The 9,388-nt window shown below is 44.5% G+C and overlaps 1 protein-coding gene across 1 annotated transcript in view; it reads right to left on the bottom strand.

Annotated features, from left to right (window-relative positions):
- The window catches only part of Gna14 (G protein subunit alpha 14), a 182,411-nt gene that overhangs the window by 147,779 nt on the left and 25,244 nt on the right, over positions 1 to 9,388 (bottom strand). The window lies entirely within an intron of this gene.

Below are 9,388 nucleotides of genomic sequence, written 5' to 3'. Positions count from 1 at the left end.
CCAGCTAAATCTCAGTTTCATTGTTTGCAAATTCTGTCTCCTACAAAACACTAAATGATGAAGAAAACGCAGTGAAATCCTTCACTTTTCTACCAGGGCCGCCGTTCCTCCAGATTCCAGTTGCCTGTGCCTTGTTTCTACCTGATATCTCACCAGAATAACCCGTGCCCTCCTTGCTTCTACCATTCTGTCTGTGGCTGATATATCCTCTAGGATGATGGTGGGTTTCTATCTAACATTCAGGGTTTTTTCTCCTGACTCCGCACCAGAGTCACCTCTGATGTCTATATTTCTAGTACACAGGTAAAAGTTGTCCACCACCTACCCATTACCCAGTTCCAAAGCCAGTCCCACAGTCTCGAGTTATTTGTCACAGCAGCACTCTTGGTGACAAGATGTCTACAGGTTTATTAGGAGGGAAACCTAACAAAAACACCAAGAAGACGGCTTAGACGACAGAAAGGCCTTTCTCATAATTCTACGGTTCAGTTCCAGTTCCAGCTGTCAAAGGGCCTACTTTCTGGCTTGCACCCTGCCACCTTGTTGTCATCCTCACAGAGTGGACAGTGGGCAAGTAAAAATTGTGACATCACATGTGAGACCACTGTACATCAGAGCTCCATCCTTGTGGTTTTACGAAACACTGTTGACCTCTCGAAGGTTCCACGAGACAGCTCAGATACCGGATACCACCACACTGATGTTTACAGCGTCACCAAATGAATTTTGGGAGGGTTATAAACATTCTATACTCTCAAATTTAAGACTACGTAAACTATGTATTCATTAAGGTCAGTGTCTATATATCCAATCAAGTGTAGACAGCTAAGCAGAGCACTACTGCTTCATATTTCCAATGTAGCAGAAGAGCAGACATGTTGACTAAAAGCATATGAGATGTGCAAGGTCTGGCAAAACAGCCCAAATTCTGTTTTGTTTCCCTATCAGTCACGGGGGTAGAAATTGACTTTCCAGTCTTCCCCTTCTCGCTTGAGGAACAACACTCTAGTTTCCCCTTAAGATTTTTCTTCTCTCTTGTATTCCGAGAAAGATTTTTTCCAAACTTGGGCATTAATAATGTAGAGTGAGATAGAAAGGAAGAAGATTAGGTAAGTGGGAAGAAGTTTGTGCTTTAAGGCACACTCAGAAGGGCTGAAGAGACGACTCAGTATTTAACTCACCACACTTTGCAAGGATGCTAGTAGAGGCCATGACATTCTAGGATCCAAAACAAAGCAGTATTCCACATCACATTTGCACATGAAGTAGCACTGGGCATCAACACATTTGCATCAATTTGCTGCCTCAAGTTCCCATGGACAGACTCTAGCAGAGACCTGGCAGCCAGGGGGATTGTGTAGCACAAGAGGAACTCTGAGCTTAGGAAAATGAGATCTTTAACAGTAGGCAGTAAGCTGTTAATCCTGGTACTCTTTACCATTGTACTGGCTAGTTTTGTGTTTCACCTTGACACAAGCTGGAATTATCACAAAGAAAGGAGCCTCAGTTGAGGAAATATCTCCATGAGACCCAGCTATAAGCCATTTTCTTTTCTAGTGATCAAGGGCAGAGGGCCCAGTCCACTGTGAGTGGTGCCATCCCTGAGTTCTACAAGAAAGCAAGGTGAGCAAGCCAGGGAAAGCAAGCCAGTAACATCCCTCCATGGCCTCTGTCTGCATCAGCTCCTGCTTCCTGACCTGCTTGAGTTCCTGACTTCCTTTGGTGATGAACAGCAACGTGGAAATGTAAGCTGAATAAACCCTTTCCTCCCCAACTTGCTTCTTGGTCATGATGTTTTGTGCAGGAATAGAAACCCTGACTAAGACAACTCTATATGTTAAATGTGTGTATTAAATTTATGTGTCTGTGTATGTATGTGTTAATTAGTGTGGGTGTCTACAGAAGCCAGAAGTGGGCATCGAATTCCTGGAGCTGGAGTCCCAAGCAATTGTAAGACACACAATGACATGGGTGCTGGCAACTACTTAGATCCTTACAAGAGCAGCATCCTTTACTCTTGGGAAACATATACTATTGTTGTTATACTAACATCCTCAAAGGGAAAAATCTTTGAAGGAAACAGTTAGTAGGATTTTACTTACAGGACATCAGAAGCGTGAGCATTGTCACCCAATGAGAGCCATGAAGGCGGGAAGCAGAGGTTTCAGAGTGTGGTTGTACATCCTCTGCTTTCGTGCTGTTCCCTTTCTAGCCCTTTTCACTGCACATGCTCTGCAGAGGAAAACACTCCAGCAAAACAAGGTAGTGAAAATAGTAGGGGTGTGTGTGTGTGTGTGTGTGTGTGTGTGTGTGTGTGTGTGTGTGTTCGGTTTGAATCATGTCCTTAAGCCTGACCCACCCAGCTATTCTGAATGATCCCAATAACATTTACCTTCTGTGTTTCTATAATCTTGTACCTTTGCAAACACTCTCATAAACTGGCAGTTTCTAAGTATCAGTTGCCCACAGCCATGCAAGCACAATTTAAACAGTATCAGCAAGAGTTGGTGGTCCAGACCTGTGATCCTAGTTACTAGGGACACTGAAGCAGGTGGACAATTATATAAACCACAGAGTTCAAGGCCAGTTTGAAAAACAAGAATTATTCTTAAACATCTTTTTTTGGTGGCAGCTGAGCATACTGGTCTACTCCGCTAATCCCAGCACTCGGTAGGCAGAAGTAGGTGGATCTCTGTGAGTTTGAGGCCAATCTGGTCTACAGAGCAAGTTAGGGGCCAACCAGAGCTACACAGTGAGACTCCATTTTTTTAAAAAAAAAATCATTTTTTAAGAGTGTTATCTGATCCTCAACAATAAAAGGACTTCAGGGGGAATCACTATCCCTGAACTCAAGCAGTATTACAGAGCAATAGTGATAAAAACTGCATGGTATTGGTACAGAGACAGACAGATAGACCAATGGAATAGAATTGAAGACCCAGAAATGAACCCACATACCTATGGTCACTTGATTTTTGACAAAGGAGCCAAAACCATCCAATGGAAAAAAGATAGCATTTTCAGCAAATGGTGCTGGTTCAACTGGAGGGCAACATGTAGAAGAATGCAGATCGATCCATCCTTATCACCCTGTACAAAGCTTAAGTCCAAGTGGATCAAGGACCTCCACATCAAACCAGACACACTCAAACTAATAGAAGAAAAACTAGGGAAGCATCTGGAACACATGGGCACTGGAAAAAATTTCCTGAACAAAACACCAATGGCTTATGCTCTAAGATCAAGAATCGACAAATGGGATCTCATAAAACTGCAAAGCTTCTGTAAGGCAAAGGTCACTGTGGTTAGGACAAAACGGCAACCAACAGATTGGGAAAAGATCTTTACCAATCCTACAACAGATAGAGGCCTTATATCCAAAATATACAAAGAACTCAAGAAGTTAGACCGCAGGGAAACAAATAACCCTATTAAAAAATGGGGTTCAGAGCTAAACAAAGAATTCACAGCTGAGGAATGCCGAATGGCTGAGAAACACCTAAAGAAATGTTCAACATCTTTAGTCATAAGGGAAATGCAAATCAAAACAACCCTGAGATTTCACCTCACACCAGTGAGAATGGCTAAGATCAAAAACTCAGGTGACAGCAGATGCTGGCGAGGATGTGGAGAAAGAGGAACACTCCTCCATTGTTGGTGGGATTGCAGACTGGTAAAACCATTCTGGAAATCAGTCTGGAGGTTCCTCAGAAAATTGGACATTGAACTGCCTGAGGATCCAGCTATACCTCTCTTGGGTATACCCAAAAGATGCCTCAACATATAAAAGAGACACGTGCTCCACTATGTTCATCGCAGCCTTATTTATAATAGCCAGAAAATGGAAAGAACGCAGATGCCCTTCAACAGAGGAATGGATACAGAAAATGTGGTACATCTACACAACGGAATATTACTCAGCTATCAAAAACAACGAGTTTATGAAATTCGTAGGCAAATGGTTGGAACTGGAAAATATCATCCTGAGTGAGCTAACCCAATCACAGAAAGACATACATGGTATGCACTCATTGATAAGTGGCTATTAGCCCAAATGCTTGAATTACCCTAGATCCCTAGAACAAACGAAACTCAAGACGGATGATCAAAATGTGAATGCTTCACTCCTTCTTTAAATGAGGAAAAAGAATACCCTTGGCAGGGAAGGGAGAGGCAAAGATTAAAACAGAGACTGAAGGAACACCCATTCAGAGCCTGCCCCACATGTGGCCCATACATATACAGCCACCCAATTAGACAAGATGGATGAAGCAAAGAAGTGCAGACCGACAGGAGCCGGATGTAGATCGCTCCTGAGAGACACAGCCAGAATACAGCAAATACAGAGGCGAATGCCAGCAGCAAACCACTGAACTGAGAATAGGTCCCCCGTTGAAGGAATCAGAGAAAGAACTGGAAGAGCTTGAAGGGGCTCGAGACCCCAAAAGTACAACAATGCCAAGCAACCAGAGCTTCCAGGGACTAAGCCATTACCTAAATACTATACATGGACTGACCCTGGACTCTGACCTCATAGGTAGCAATGAATATCCTAGTAAGAGCACCAGTGGAAGGGGAAGCCCTGGGTCCTGCTAAGACTGAACCCCCAGTGAACTAGACTGTTGGGGGGAGGGGGACAATGGGGGGAGGGTGGGGAGGGGAACACCGATAAGAAAGGGGAGGGGGGAGGGGGATGTTTGCCCGGAAACTGGGAAAGGGAATAACACTTGAAATGTATATCAGAAATACTCAAGTTAATAATAATAAAAAAAAAAAAGAGTGTTATCTGAGACTATAGCTCAGTGGTGAAAGAACTGCTTAGCGTGCTCAAGAGCCTGGGTTCTACCCCCAGAACCACAAAACAAACAATATCAACATAGGAACCTGGCTGGGGGCATGGAGATGCCACTGGCCCTAACTCCAATTCTAGAGCATCTGACAGTTTCTTCTGACTCAGAGGGCACTAGACATGCACGTGATACACAAGAGATACATGCAGGTAAAGCATGCATTCAGACAAAGTAAAAATAGATATAATTTAAAAGAAGAAGTTATATGCCCCTGTTCATTGTAATATTTTTCACAGCAGCCACAGGATGTAAACAAACCACCATCTCTTGATGATAAGCCAATAAGGAGACTGTGACACGTTTCTAATGGCTCGCCGGTCACCCTTGTGGGGAAGGGGAGGCTGTAGCTATTTGCTATGGTACAGATGAACCTAGAAGACAGGATGCTGGAGTGAAATGAGCCGTACAGTGTGGAAGTTAAAATAGTTCAAACTCACAGAGCCCGGGACAAATGACGACTACCACAGGCTAGGAAAATGGAGAAATGGAGAGGTTGTGGGCAGAAAGAATAATATTTCATTTATATGAGTCCCGGAGGTCTACCAGGTGATACAGTGTCCATAAACAACAAAACTACATCGTATTCCAAGGCAGCCACGAGAGCTCATTGTAACCACAGCGCTTGGGATTGGAGAAGGAAAGATCAAAAGTTCAGGACCAAACGCAGCTAAACAGTGAGTTTGAAGCTGACCTAGATTCCACGAAAAGGGGTAGTGGTAGGAGAGACATGAAGAACAGGATGGGTGAAAGGAAAAGACAGAAGAGAAGGGTGAGGAGGAGGAAGAGGAAGTGGTAACTATGCTGTGCACCTTAAAATTGACAAGAGGGTAAATCCAGAGAAAGACGCTTTCAACCCCAGTGATAATGACAGAAGCAGAAGGCAGCTTTAAGAAGAGCCATCGTCACAGAAAGTTCTGTTTCCCCAGGAATAAGAGCAAATGTTTAGCTGCTAAAACAAACAAAATAGCAATGTTGTGACAGACACTGCACCATAAGCAGGGTGACCAGCCACCGGATTATGTGTCTCCAATTTCAACATCAACCTTTGAGAGAAGAACAAGTCCCCAGTGCCTCTCAGAAACTATCCCAAGTCAACTGGAAAGCCAAAAGGACAGCTTTGCAAGTCAGGAAAGGAAACCCAATCTTAAGGGCGTTTGTCTACTGGGCAGAATACTGAAGTAGCCTTGGCAGCCCCGAAGCTGGCCACTGAAGACGGCATGTGTTTACACAAGGGCAAGGGAAGAGAAGCATCTTCACACAGGAGACCAAGGACGTCCACACGCTGGATAATTTGGAAGACACAATTAGTCTGCCCACCTTCATAACTAGTCTGTGTCTAAGTGTTTCTTTTGCTGCGATGAAACACTGTGGCTAAAAAAGCAAGTTGAAGAAAAAAGGGTTTATTTGCCTGACACTTCCATATTGCTATTAATCATCAAAGGAAGTCAGCACGGGAATTAAAACAGGGCAGGAACAGAGGCAGAAGCTGCTGCAGAGGCCATGGAGAGGAGCTGCTTACTAGCTATTCATGGCTTGCTCAGCCCGCTTTCTTTTAGAAAAATGGTGCCTTTCCCCCTCATGCCTTACAGAAAATGCCTTACAGGCCTGCCTACAATGTGATCCTATGAGGGGTCAAGTCATCCTCTCAGATGACTTTATCTTGTGTGAGTTGACTTAAAGCTATGCAGCAGTCTGGGAAGATCAGTCTTCCTAATTTCATACAGCCTGGTAATGGTCTACCCATGGGTAGAGCATGGGTAACACACAAAAGATTTACCAATGTATATAGTGTGGTCTGGGCACTGGTCAATCAGAACACAATGAAGGCTGGACCAACCCTGTGGAAGCTAACTGCTGGGGCAGGATGCTACTTCCTGTTTGCTAAGCAGAGGAAGCCCTGGCATGTACCCAGGGTAGGCCCCATGACTCAGTTAACAGCAAGAGGAAAAGTGGCACCCGGGTCAATGGCTTTGCACCAAGAGGCCACTGCGATACTTATACTTGATACCTAACATAGGCACACCAATCAGAAGCTGATGCCTCGCTCTTGTAACAGGTCTTCGCAGACACAGAACTGGGATCCTTCAGCAGTAGAGGAAATGTGTGTGTGCGCTCTTGTACCTCCCTAAAGTCCTCTGTGCATATCTTTTCACTGTCATTCTGAGACACGAGCACCATGACAGCACAAACACCTCCACCTCAGAGGCCAGAAGAGGACCCAGCCCACAGTGAGCTCCCAGATACGTGAAGAAAGAATTGGTTCTAATTCGTCCTCTGAAAAACTTTTCTCTGTTATGAACACGTCATCTCATCGCTACAGCACCTTAGAGAATCATCTTGTCGCTCAATTGTTACCTTAAAAGGAATTCTCTGTGCTGCTTAAGCAGAAATAAACTAAGTAACCACATGAGAAAGCACCTACCAAGTACAGCTGCTCACAGCACTGAGGGGTAGAGCTGACTGGGGCTTTTAGATGTCACTGTGATCTTGTTTTCCAGGTTTCAGACCTGAGCCACTCGCTATGATAGCCTGTAGATGTACGAGCTGTTGAGTGTTAAAACATGGGTCTGTGCTCAGACGTGCTGCAAGTGGAAAGCACATAGCAGAGAGAAGTCCCTGGCACTTGGCTCCACAGTAAGTGTGTCAGGGCCAGCTCCTTAATCTACCATTACTTTGATTTTCTCATGAGCAAAATGGAAAAATGTGCTTCTCCTACCTCAGGATCGTGTAAGGACTGAATGAATTATTAGATACAAAACTGTTACAAGGTGATCCCTCACTCATCAGCACTATACACGTTCAGTGCCGTTGTTCCTACTCAGCTCCCTTAAACTGAAGGGCAGAAGACTTCTTAGTAACGACAAGTCATCTCGGTCCATGAGAGATTTGTATTGATAGGTAGTTCTAAAATCATAACTTACTTGTCTAACTAGGGATTCGCTTTCGACCCTGGGAACCTGTTCTGGTGCGCCGAGAGTGGTGAGCCTGTAGAGACTTGAGTCCCATAAGAAACTCAAACACTTAGTGATCCAGACAGGAAGAAGGGTTTCAGTTTTGCCTCTGGTCACCACAAACAGCAACCTGATCCTGCTTCCTCTGGTGTGCTGGATGGAGAGAAGAGTCAGCACCACCTTGAATGTGCTTCTGCTATCGCTGGAGGGTTACCATGGAAACTCAGGCAGCCTTAATAAAGTCTGCCGAATCCCATCTCCTCAGTTTACTGATGAGAACTGGATCTCTTGATTTGCCAAAGATACTACTGCAAATTAGAAGTCATGCTGGGAACTCTACCAAAGAGGTCTGGCAACTCACCCACAGATCTTAGGTGATACCTCACTCTTTCAGGGATTGGAGGTTAAAGGCACTAAAAGGAAAAGCAATCTATTCAGCAGATGATGGCGAGGTAACACAGGGAACGTTCAGAATGCAGGAGGCAGATTTATGAGTTACACATGATGGCTCTAACACAGCCCCAGTGACCCTCAGAGTATAATCCACGTATTCCCAGTTCCCCACTCATAATATAGGCAGGAAGACTTCAGCTTTGGCCAACACAATTCTCCTTCCAGAGAAAAAGGACTTCAGACAAGTTTCAGGTGCTCAAGATGAACACCTTGAACCAAAAACAAAAGGACACTTTGTCTGGATGATAAGTTTGGGGACATATTATGGTTGGTATCAAGACATAATCACATTGTCCACAGAATTAACTATTCAAGTAGTAAATTCAAATTACTGTGTGAGTGGTAACCACAATATCTGCTGAGGAAAGTGTGCATACACGTGCACACTTGGGGGCACATAAAGTCTTATTGGGCTGTTCTATAGTGAAAGCTATTGTCTTTGGTGTCTAGCCTCATTCTGGAGTGCTGGATCCTATAACCAAAGTCTCTTCCTCATTCCTTCTACCTGCTCATCTCCTAAGGCAGAAACAAATTAAACTGTAATCGGGGGAAGAGGGAGAAAGACTTCCTCATTGAATGGCAATCTGAATGTGGTCAGGGAAAGTTTAAGCAGTTTTCTCATGCGTGAACTGTCTTCGACTCCACGTCTGCACGTGAGAGGCAGGTGGAAGCCCTGGACAGGAGTACGTCAGTTTGGCTGGTAGAATGAAGAGCATTTGAATGTAAATCTTGCTGCTGGCAGAGTTTCCAGAAGGCTTGTGTTTTGTGACAAAGGCTTTGGGGCTGGAGGTGCAGCCTGGGAGAGAAGGGTACACCAGACAAGGTTGTAGATTTCTCTCGCTAGGCTTACTCTTGTTCTTTAATTCATTCTTAAGTAGCTTAAAAGCCTGGTGAAAGGAAAGAAGCTTAGATAGAGAGAACATTGGACTGAAGGAGGGTTTAAACACAGGACAGTTAAAGTAGAATACAAGATGGCCATTCCTAAAACAAAAACCCCAAATCAAAACTGCTTTAAAATGGGGATTGAGGAGATGGCTCTGCAGTTAAGAACACGGGCTGATCTTGCAGAGGACCAGGGTTTGGATCCCAGCACCCACATGGCGGCTTAGAACCGTCTGTAACTCTGGGTCCCGG

Source organism: Rattus norvegicus, chromosome 1 (genome assembly GCF_021556685.1).
Source record: "Rattus norvegicus strain SHRSP/BbbUtx chromosome 1, alternate assembly SHRSP_T2T, whole genome shotgun sequence".
Taxonomy (NCBI): Eukaryota; Metazoa; Chordata; class Mammalia; order Rodentia; family Muridae; genus Rattus; species Rattus norvegicus.
Note: the sequence above shows the minus strand (reverse complement) of the source record. Positions and strands in the feature narration are given on the sequence as shown.